A 12,510-nucleotide genomic window follows, 5' to 3' on the forward strand; every position below is an offset into this window, starting at 1 on the left:
TTTTCGATCCCGGTACCAAAAATGAATGGTTTTGGTATATTCAGTAGGTCTTAAAATTTCCATAGCTATACTTCCGTCGCGAGTCCTTGAAGTTCTTATAGTTGCCCTTCCCCCGGCATATTATGAAAGATTGAGTGCATAATGCGTTTAGTCTATAGCGGTAAGTACATGCAATTTTAAAATTTCCAAAAATTTTTGGACCAACTTGCGGCGGGTTTAGAATTTTTTCACTATTTTTTCCGAAGTCCCCGTGGTCTAATTAGTCAGTAACCGCTGTTAGTTGAGTTAGTTGGATAAAGTGCAATCCTACCGCAGCGTATGAACAAAAAGAGAGATCAGAGTCATTTTTGTCAATATCCGGTAATTCCGCTGTCTGCAAAACAAAATGGCTCGTGTTTGCAGTATGATACGAAGGCGCTCACAAATAAATAATTTAGCGATATTCTCGGTTTTATTACTTAATCACCGAAAACGATTGAAAAGGAAAAGAAGGATTTGGGTCAGGGAAGTATTCTTGGAGAGACAAAACGTCGGAGATTATCATAACTTAATTCCCAATTATGAACTTTATGCGGACTATGTTCAATATTGCCGACTGGTTCCAGCACAATTTGATTATTTGTTGAGATTGCTAAAGGTACATCTCACAAAACAAGATACGCATTTACGAAAAAGTATATCAGCTTAAGAAAGGCTGTACTTAACATTAGGGTAAAATAACTACATAAATGAAATAGGCATTATTTAAGCCGCTAATTTACACATTTGGAATTGTAGATATTTAGCGACTGGTGATAATTATCGATCTCTCTCTTTGGCGTTTCGTATGGGAAAGTCAACTGTCGCCGAAATCATTCCAGAAACTTGCAGGGTCATATGGGGTGTCCTCCAGCCAACATATTTACCACCAATGACGAAAGAATCAATGCTAAACACAGCCCTAGATTTTTTAAAAAAGTGGAACTTTCCCAATTGTGTTGGTGCCATTGATGGCAAACACGTGCAATTAGTAGCTCCTCGTAATGCCGGATCACCGTACTTTAACTATAAAGGGCACCACAGTATTGTTTTAATGGCTTCATGTGATGCAAATTATAAATTCAATTACGTTGATATTGGAAATTTCTAACGGATAAGTGATGGTGGAGTATTTGCTGCTTGTGATTTGGGAAAAGCTATTCTGGACGATGAGTTTTTCCCGAGCCCAAGGAAAGTGGAAAAAGATGGCCTTGATCTTCCTTTCTGTTTTGTGGGGTAATGTGATATAATGGACTCGCAGATATGTTTAAGACTCGTTACTTTATTGACTTCATTCCACAAGATCCAAACGACAACTAATTTTATTTACATTGCTAGACTAAAGGAAAGCTGCCCTTTGTCCCCGCGTGATCTTATCTTATCTCTCGACTACTATGTTTAGTCTGTTGTTTTTATGTCTATTATTATGTCTATTAACGGTTTAAAACGGTTTCAAAGTGTCTCGTGTAAACGCGGCTTATATCTCCCACGTTGGTTTCTATCACCAATTCGGGTTCGACTTCAGTCGACTTGCCATTTTCACATACTTGTACGCTATTTTTTTGGATTAGTCATTCTACTTGTTGTTCTAAAACAAAACAGAGTTCATTTAAATCAAACGGCAAATGAAGAAACAATCAGTTTTACATACTTTCTAGGTTTGATGGTATCCTTCAGAAATTCCATTAACTCAAACAGTTCCCATTTGTCCCTTGATGATATTCCACTTCCACTTAACTGTGAAGCGGTTATAGACTTTTTCTCTCTAACATATTTATCTCTAAGCTGCTTCCATTTTGCCTTCAATTCTTCCAATAAAAAGACGAAAATAATACTTAGATTATAAGTTTAAACAACAAATTTGTATCTAAGCCTTGGTCATACTTACTAGGATATTTCATCCTCTCCAAAATTCTAATCCATACTGCGTCTTTATTTTTAGTATTTTTGTAGATCTGCAGTTTAGTATCCCACAGCTCGGAAAAACTTCTCACTTCATTAATTATTTCTTCCTCGTTGATTGCTAAATTATCACGGCAACTCATTTTCCCGCCCGGTACTTTCCAAGAGTTCTACGATTTTTTTTAGCAGAGAGATCGCAGACCGGAAGCCGGATATAGTAAGGTGCGCGAATGCTGCGCAGAAGCTCTTCAAATGGTCGCGCGGGCGCGATCTGTGCGAAAATCTTTGACACGCCAAAGATTTTTGCTTCGTTCGCAGAGATCTACGCTTTCAGCTTAGAGGCGTATTTTTGATGTGGGAACGAAGTTCGCCAAAGGCGTACCACGCGCGCGCGAGCGTTACGTAACGAGCAAAGCGAAGAAAATCATGTAGTCTGGACAAGCCTTATGTTCCACTATATGATGTGTGGCTCGGGTTTTTTTTAAGGTCTATTAGAGACTTGAGGGCAGGTTCGTCTCTTTGGGCTCTCCTGATATCCTCAAGGGTAATGGTACATAGCATGAGAGGGAAATGTAATTCTTTGGGGGTCCTCACTGGAGGATTCCGCGGTTGAGGCGCTAGCTTCCTCGCTCCCTGAAAGATCCTGAGACTCCAAAGTCTCCCCTGTATCCCGATATGATGTTATACTGCCTACGCCGATAACCAAGAGACTCATGGGGCCCTCGATATTGCATCCGCCACTACATTTTCCACACCTTTTTTATGGACAACTTTAAAATCTAATTAAGGACTGGAGATTACTAGCCCACCGAACTAATCTGGAGTTGGGTTCCCTAAGGTTAAATAGCCATTGTAAAGCGTTGTGGGTCCGTGATCACCGTAAAGGGATGGTTCTCTAAATACGGCATGGTAGAATAATGTATTTCCACGCCTTTCAAGAGGGTACCGGTGTAGGCGCGTTCCTGCTTCTGGGACAGAAAAGACCTTAATCCTTCCTCACTCGCATCTGTGGTCAAAATGCATGGTAGTTGGGGTTATAAGCCCCAAGTTGGAAGCCTTGCATATAGCTTCTTTCAGTTTAGAAAAGGACTCCTCCTCCTCGGGTCCCCATACAAAGGGAATATTCATTCGTTTTAATTTTATCAAGGGGGCCGCAATTTGCGAAAAATGGGAGATAGACCGGTAATGCCACCCGGCCATGCCCAGAAAGCGTTGAACGCCTTTCACATTGGAAGGTCTAGACCTTCGCAATGACCTCAAGTTTTGTCGGATCTATAAGGATACCGGACGCAATAATAATATGTGCCAAGACTACACCCTCCGATTGACCAAATTTACACTTTCTCAACTGTAAGGTTAACCCGGCATCTTCGAGGCGATGAAAAACGTATTCAAAGGCCTCCAGATGTTCTTCCCAGGTCGAAGAGGGTATTATGATATCGTCTAAATACACAAAGACGGAGTAATGATCTCCCTCCTTGAATATCTCATCCACCTGCGTTGAAAACTTGAGGGGGCATTACAGAGGCCAAAAGGCATCACGTTTAACTCATATTTCCCGGAATGAGTATTGAAGGCAGTTTTGCATTTGCTGTCTGGATGCAATTCCATTTGCCAATACCCGGATTTTAAGTCTAGAGCAGAGATACCTTAGGGCAACCTAATTTTTCTAGTGTCTCGTCAATCCGGGGTATAGGATAAGGATCTTTGACGGAGCAGGACAATTTGGTCTCGCCGATTTGGTCTCGGTACTATTTGGTGTCGGTACTATTTGGTCTCGGGACTATTTGGTCTCGGGAATATTTTTGCCTCGGGACTATTTGATCTCGGGACTATTTGGTCTCGGGACTATTTGGTCTCGGGACTATTTGGTCTCGGGACTATTTGGTCTCGGGACTATTTGGTCTCGTGATTATTTGGTCTCGTGATTATTTGGTCTCGGGACTATTTGGTATCGTGATTATTTGGTCTCGGGACTATTTGGTATCGTGACTATTTGGTCTCGGGACTATTTGGTCTCGTGATTATTTGGTCTCGGGACTATTTGGTATCGTGACTATTTGGTCTCGGGACTATTTGGTATCGTGATTATTAGGTCTCGGGACTATTTGGTATCGTGATTATTTTGTCTCGGGACTATTTGGTCTCGTGATTATTTGCTTACCTAATTAGTTGCCTCCTTTTCGAAAGCAATGGTCCCAATAATTCGTTGCCACCTTTTCCAAAATTTTCTCCGATTAATTCGTTGCCACCTTTACCAAAATTTTCTCCTATTAATTAGCTGACACCTTTTCCAAAACATTCTTCTTCTAATTAGCTGCCACCTTTTCCAAAACATTCTCCTACTAATTAGCTGTCACCTTTTTGCAAAATATTCTCCTAATAGTTAGCTGCCACATTTTCCCAAATATTCTCCTATTAATTAGCTGTCACCTTTTTGTAAAATATTCTCCTAACAGTTAGCTGCCACCTTTTCCAAAATATTCTCCTAATAGTTAGCTGCCACATTTTCCAAAATATTCTCCTATTAATTAGCTGCCACCTTTTCCAAAACATTCTCCTATTAATTAGCTGCCACCTTTTCCAAAACATTCTCCTATTAATAAGCTGCCACCTTTTCCAAAAGAATCTCCTACTAATTAGCTACCACCTTTTCCAAAAGAATCTCCTACTAATTAGCTACCACCTTTTCCAAATCTTTCTCCTACTAATAGCTGTCACCTTTTTGCAAAATATTCTCCTAATAGTTAGCTGCCACCTTTTCCAAAATATTCTCCTATTAATTAGCTGCCACCTTTTCCAAAACATTCTCCTATTAATTAGCTGCCACCTTTTCCAAAACATTCTCCTACTAATTAGCTGTCACCTTTTTGCAAAACATTCTCCTACTAATTAGCTGTCACCTTTTTGCAAAACATTCTCCTACTAATTAGCTGTCACCTTTTTGCAAAATGTTCTCCTAATAGTTAGCTGCCACCTTTTCCAAAATATTCTCCTATTAATTATTTGACACCTTTTCCAAAATATTTCGATTATTGCTAATAAATTGTTCGTGGTAAGAGGCGGGCTTTTAATACTCATATAAATAATCTTCTTACCTCCAAGCAAGGTTGGGTTGGGTTAGGTCCCGAGACCCATTTGTCCCGAAAAACAATTGTCCCGAGAAATAATTGTCCCGAGAAACAATTGTCTCGAGACGCATTTGTCCCGAGACGAATTTGTCCCGAGACGCATTTGTCCCGAGACGCATTTGTCCCGAGACACATTTGTCCCGAGACCCATTTGTCCCGAGACCCATTTGTCCCGAGACCCATTTGTCCCGAGACCCAATTGTGCCGAGACTCAATTGTCCCGAGACCCAATTGTCCCGAGACCCAATTGTCCCGAGACCCAATTGTCCCGAGACCCAATTGTCCCGAGACCCATTTGTCCCGAGACCCATTTGTCCCGAGACCCAATTGTTCCGAGACCCATTTGTCCCGAGACCAAAACGGCGAGACCAAATCGGCAAGACCAAATTGTCGCGTACCGCGGATTTTAAGTCTAGAGCAGAGATACCTTAGGGCAACCTAATTTTTCTAGTGTCTCGTCAATCCGGGGTATAGGATAAGGATCTTTGACGGTGACCCGATTTAGCTTCCTAAAATCTATACAAAACCGGATTTTAGTTCCTTTTTCCTCAATTAATACTACTGGCGAGGCCCATGGGCTAAGGGAAGGTCGAATTATCCCATCCCGGACCATTTTTCTGATATGTTCCTCGATGATCTTTTTCTTAGACTCACTTGCCCGATATGCTCTAATTGCTATCGGGGAAGCATCCCCAGTTCTAATTTCATGGTTAGCTAGATGACACCTTCCTACTTCATCCGAAAACAACCGAGGGATTTTAGTAAGAACTCAACTCGGCTCTTTCCTTTGTCTCCCATTTAAAGTGGTCGAGTCTATGGCCTTGTCAATATTGTCTATCATAACTGGGGGAGTTTGCCCCTGATTTTCATCGGATGGCAGTATGAAGGGAATCTCCGCCCCCGCGATTCTACAGAGCAGACGATCAAAATCTAAAAGAACCTTTTATTTAAATAGAAAATTCTTTCCTATGATAAAATCACAAAATAAAAAGGGTACGACAAAAAAGTCATGGGTAAAGTTTATAGATCCTATTTGGAAGGATAACTTCACATTTCCCCGCGTAAACATTTAATGTCCGTCACTTAGATGACCGTTCGCGACTCATAGGGAATATCCGGATCATCAATCCCTCGAGCCTTACAGATATCCCTCCACTGACCCATAAGAATAAAAGTGGCCTGGGCACACGAATCTAAGTAAGGAATGACCCATGCTCATATTCAACAGTGATAGCTATCTGTGGGTTCTCCTGGGCTGGATTGGACATTCGGACAAGGGCTAAGGGGGATTTCTTTACTGTGCGGAAGGCTTTTCCCCTTCTCCAGCCTCCGCGTTTCCTTTTCCCGACAGGGAAGTCTGGGTGGTTTTTTCCGTACAATCTTGGGTGTGATGTCACCAATAACCTGGGGAAGGGGGAGGTGATGGAGGCTGCGTCTTCCTCGAGCCCCTCTGTCCCTTCCGTGCTTTTGAGGTGACCTGAGCCACAATCTTTTGGGGCCACGAAACTGTTGTCCCTTATATCAAGCGTCTCCCTTTTGATTCTTCCTTCCGGAAAACCTGTCCTCTATCCCTAGGGATCCGTTTCACCACATCCTCTTATTCATGACAATATTCACAGAACTGTCTCATGGTGGGCTGGTTCTTAAGAAGTAGTTGGGTATAGATTTGAGGATCTAAATTGCGTTTCATTATTTCAATTAGATCTCCCTCCCCATAAGGACTAGTTAGGAATTGGTTAAGTTGTATGATTGTGCTAATGTAAGAATCAACCGATTCACCGGAGAGTTGTTTGCGTTGGTTGATCTCCCTTTTGGTATTATGCTCCGTGGTGCTAGTGTAGAAAGTACTTCGAAATTGCCTTTTTACTTCTGTCCACGTGAGACAGGGGGCTAGATCTTTTTGCTGACGAAACCAGATGAGGGCCCTTTCCTGTAGTACCAGGGGAATAAGTTCTAGGATATCACCATCCCCCATAGAATAATAAGACACGTACTCAGTGAAGGACAGGAGGAATTTCGGGGCATTGTCCCCCTTCCTCCCACTTAAAACCAAATGGAGGGGCGGCTTTGGTCTTCTTGCTCTAGACTGGGTCACCGGAGGAGGTTGTGGATGCTGGGGGATTACATAAGGGGTCCGGATTATCCCGAAGTTCCCCCTTACTTCATACCGTAAATTCCTTCTATTCTCATTAAGATGACGAACTACTTGAAGTAACTTATGAAGGATCCGAGTTAACCCTATCGTCTCAGAAGAAGAAAGTTCTTCTCCCTCTTTATCTCCCTACCAATCCCAGTCATCCCCACCCCAGGGGATATTTGTACTCTCCTCACGACCTTTCGCCATTGGGCCACTCGTTTGTCCTAATTACCGACTAGGGTCCTGGCAAGGTCGCCAAATTCTGTAACCGTTCTGTTAAACCCCGGTCAGAATTACCCAGATTAAAATAAATAAGATCCGATCTTAGTTTAAGTCTTTAAGAAGACACGTATTTAAATTAGAACAAAGTAGCCTTTCATAATTACCACAAGTCCATGCTTATTGAAAAAAAGATACAACTGAGTCAATTAATACCGGCTTAACGACCCGTAAAATCACTACTCGTGAACTCTCCCCTTTAAGCGTTGACCATGACTTTTTATACTGTTGGTAAAAATAGAGCTATGCCTTTCTTGTCTAGGAAGGGCTATACATATTCCCGGGAAGGAAGTTTTTTAAGAATTTTTTTTCATTGAACTGTGAACAAACAGTTTTCATTGAACTGTGAACAAACAGTTTTCATTGAACTGTGCACAAACAGTTTTCATTGAATTGTGCACAAACAGTTTTCATTGAATTGCGCACAAACAGTTTTCACTGAATTGTGCAAAGACAGTTTTCATTGAATTGCGCACAGACAGTTTTCATTGAATTGCGCACAAACAGTTTTCATTGAATTGCGCACAAACAGTCTTCATTGAATTGCGCACAAACAGTCTTCATTGAATTGCGCACAAACAGTTTTCATTGAATTGCGCACAAACAGTTTTCATTGAATTGCGCACAAACAGTTTTCATTGAATTGCGCACAAACAGCTTTCATTAAATTGCGCACAAACAGTTTTCATTGAATTGCGCACAAACAGTTTTCATTGAATTGTGCACAAACAATTTTCATTGAATTGTGCACAAACAATTTTCATTGAATTTTGCACAAACAGAAGTCAAAGACATGGGCACAAAATGAAATCTTTACATAGATTTATTCACCAACATATGTCATAGACCGGTGCCCTAAAAGCTACCGTATACCTGTGCAGTGGGCACATAAAGATTCCGTAGACCTGTGCAGTGGGCACATAAAGATTCCATAGACCTATGCACCAAAAGACTCCATAGACTTGAGCACGAATGATTCCATTGACCGGTGCTCAAATTTCGTCAATAGACCGGTGCTCAAATTGATTCAATAGACTGGTGCTCAAATTGATTCAATAGACTGGTGCTCAAATTGATTCAATAGACTGGTGCTCAAATTGATTCAATAGACTGGTGCTCAAATTGATTCAATAGACTGGTGCTCAAATTTATTCAATAGACTGGTGCTCAAATTTATTCAATAGACTGGTCCTCAAATTGATTCAATAGACTGGTGCTCAAATTGATTCAATAGACTGGTGCTCAAATTGATTCAATAGACCGGTGCTCAATTTGAGTCCATAGACCCGTACACAAAAAGATTTCATACCCCTTTGCACAAAAATATTTTATACCCCTTTGCACAAAAATATTCTGTAGATCTGTGCATAAACAGATTTTAAACCCCTTACCAAAAAATAATCTGTAGTCTGCTCAAAAACAGATTCCGTTGGCCAGTGCACAAAAAATGCCATAGATTTGAGAATAAATTCCACTGACTTATCACAAACAGAACTCTTAAACTTGTGAGCAAGCAGATGTTACAGACATTGGTATTCTAGTCTAATTATTTTTAATCGGAAATCTAGTTTAATTATCTGTAATCGGTAATGCAGTTTAATTAGCTTTCATCGGTAATGCAGTTTAATTAGCTTTCATCGGTAATGCAGTTTAATTACCTTTAATTAGTGATCTAGTTTAATTATGTTTAATTAGTGATCTAGTTTAATTATGTTTAATTAGTGATCTAGTTTAATTATGTTTAATTAGTAATCTTGTTTAATAATGTTTAATTAGTAATCTAGTTTAACAATCTTTAATTAGTAATCTAGTTTAATATTATTTAATTAGTAATCTAGTATAATATTATTTAATTAGTAATCTAGTTTAATAATCTTTATTTAGTAATCTTATATAATTATTTGAACTGGAAAATTTGTTTAATTATGTTTAATTTTTAATTCAGATTAAATATCTTAAATTGGAAGTTCAATTAACTATCTTTAATTGTTAATCCAGTTTAATTAGCTATAATCTGTACTTTGTAACTATACATTAGTTGGACGAGCAAAAGTTAAAATGACAATTCCACAAAAACGACAATACTTAACCCATGGTAAAAAGTCAAAATTGAACGTTTAATTTTTAAAATTCCATGAAGTAGCAGTTCTTATTGAAATTAACAAAATTATGTGTGTTAATTTTAAAAGGGTAGTTACAAAATGGGTAAGTTTGGAAAATTTTCCATGTTTGGGCAAAAGTAACACCTGTGTTCGTGATGGGGTGAGAGCGCGATTTGCATCTCCCGCTACGTTCATAAGGTGGCACCAAATACAAATGTGGGAATTCGAGACTTTTTTATAATATGAATACTTTTACATTATTTTTTCCCTTCAAAGAATCATCTACCTTAGTTTACTCATTAACTAGTACATGTGTTTTCTTAAGCTCTAAAAGTCTTATTATTCTTACTATACTTTATTTAGTGATGAAATTCTCAGTGGCTGCAACGTTCTTTTATTACACCTATTTTACCACTTTTGTTAATGGTCCTAGTGCCAGGAGTAAAGAAAAGCAGCAACAAACGTTCTCTCCGTTTTCACTGAGAACAAAGTTTTTCGTTATACTCCAGTGAACTCGGGCTACAGTATCAACCTGGCATAGCGATAATTATCCGCGTTCGTTTTAAGTTTGAAAGTAAATTGCCAAGTATATCCGGATTTGAACTAAATATTCTACCGGTTCATATACCTATACTATAAACGAGGAATATTGAAACAAAAGCCCTGAAAACATATTTTAAGAACTCTGACAGTATTATAGCAAAAAGCCTTTTTCTTTAAGTCCTACTTGTAGATAACAACAGGTGTACCTTACTTTTTGGTTAAGTAACGAAATATATCGTCTCTTCCTCCAATGTCATCAACAAAACCGCCCTGAAATATTTAAATTTAAAAAAGTCAAATAAACGCTCTAGAAACTTAAGGACAGCAGCATGTGGGGATTCTTATTAAAATTTCGCTAAAGGATGAAAACGGGTTTTGGCAGGCAGTGGCGTACATTGTACCCCCCTAAAATGTTACTAGGGCGCTAAAATAGGTCTGAAAGGGCGCCAAAATGATATTGAAATAGAAAAATGTATTGAATAGACCATTTCGGTATTACGCGCAGTGCCGTTTCCCGACCTAGTGTGAAGCTAAGAGCCCGTCTTTTGTAAGGCATAAAAAGGCTTATTGAGCTTATCAATGACAGCCTCACAAATTTGGGGCGCTGAAGACCGTTCGCCTTCATAGAGATTAATACCGAAATGGTCTTCTGTGAAAATAAAGCGGACTCGGAGAAAACTTGTTTCAAAGGCAATGGCAGCAGGAAAGTTGGACGACGAAACCCAGTCTTTTTCTGTTTGCAACTCAATTCGTCTCTTTCTTGTTGTGCCTGCCACTTACACTTCTGCAGAAAGAAGTTTCTCTATATTGAAGCTTTTAAAAACGTACTAATAGCAAGGTCCCAAAAGTCCTATAATTCCCATAAAATCCTATATTTTAGAAAGTATCCTATAATTTTACAAATAGTTCTATAAAGTCCTATTTTTGGTAGTTTGATGTAACTATTTATAGTCCGAGCTGTATGACGTTTTAAAACTCAGAATTAGCCAAGGTCTCATTTGGTCAGACAAAACAATCCCCGAGCTTGCTTGGCTCGCTCAGGTAATTTTTACCTTCAATTTTCCCTTAATTGAATTTTAATTTTTTTAGTTTTTATTTGAAATTATAGCAATTACTTTCCATTCTGTGCTTCGTGGCAATTTAAGTTCGCCTAAGGCCTTTCAGATGAATTGTCTGAGCTCAAAGATTAAGCTTTATTTTAGCACAGACCTTTAATTATTAAAAAGATATTTTATAAATAGGGTTTTCTCTGAAAAATATTTTTCCTATCTGACCCTTTTAAATAGTTTGATTTGGTAACTTTTTAATCACTTTTTAGTCTTTTTTTTGCATATAGTTGTATTTTTTTAATTATTAGTCAATTTCCTAGCAAATAATTTGTGTCTTCTGTGTGAGCCCTTCAGTATTTGATTAAATCTAGGTGATATAACGCTCTTTATGACATCTTACATTTCCACTTAAATAAAATAATCCACTTTCTAGGTCTTATCATTTATGAGTCCAATATAATCCTATAATTTTAAGAATCTGGTCCTATAAAATCTTATAATTTAGCAAAAACGATCCTATTTTTCCTATTAAAAAATTCTCTAAAAGGGCAACAATTACTCAAAAAAGACTAAATCGTTTAGCAATGATCTAAACATATCCAAAGACGATTGATAAAAATTCATTGTGCAAATCGATTTGAACAACCAGCACCTATCGGATAACAGTTTTTGAACTCGCCATTTCACTTGTCACTGCAATTAAAATACTATGTTTCAATCTTGTTCAAAATATTTTTGGTCATTTTTCTTATTTTTGGGAAGGGGGTGCCCAAATCCATATTTAAACTGTACCCCCCCTTAAATTCTAAACGTTCATATGCGCCTGTTTTACGGGATTACTGGTATCGGGGATATATGGATTTTAAATAATTGAAAAACATTTCTTGCGAAGTCTATGATTCACGTGAAGTAATAAAAGGTTAATGAAATACTTACCTTGTGGGTTAACACCGTAATTAACGATCCATTAAACTCTTTATTTCTGGTATAAATAAACAACAAGAAATATTATATTTATAAATATGCAAATTAATCATCGTGAACGGATAAATGGCTGAAGAGGGAAAGCTCCAGGTTTAAAGTTTTAATTTAAATAAAACCATTTAAGAATTTCATGAAGTAGCAGTATTCATTTTGAAAATTATTTTTGATAAAACCATGGATCAGAATTTTAGTATTATGAAGTTAAGAAATAAGTGCCCATAAATCTGTAAAAATTGAGTACCTATCGCTGGCGAAATTGACACATGGAAGTGAGATTTTCTTGAGAACCTAAAACGTGAAAATCATTACGTAATTTCATAGAAAAGCATAATTACTTGTTTTTAACTTGCCAAAGTGTATGGTGC

The sequence above is a fragment of the Phalangium opilio genome, unplaced genomic scaffold, assembly GCF_054372755.1.
Source record: "Phalangium opilio isolate 3A_F unplaced genomic scaffold, DU_Popi_V2 ptg000194l_1, whole genome shotgun sequence".
In the NCBI taxonomy this organism is placed as follows: domain Eukaryota; kingdom Metazoa; phylum Arthropoda; class Arachnida; order Opiliones; family Phalangiidae; genus Phalangium; species Phalangium opilio.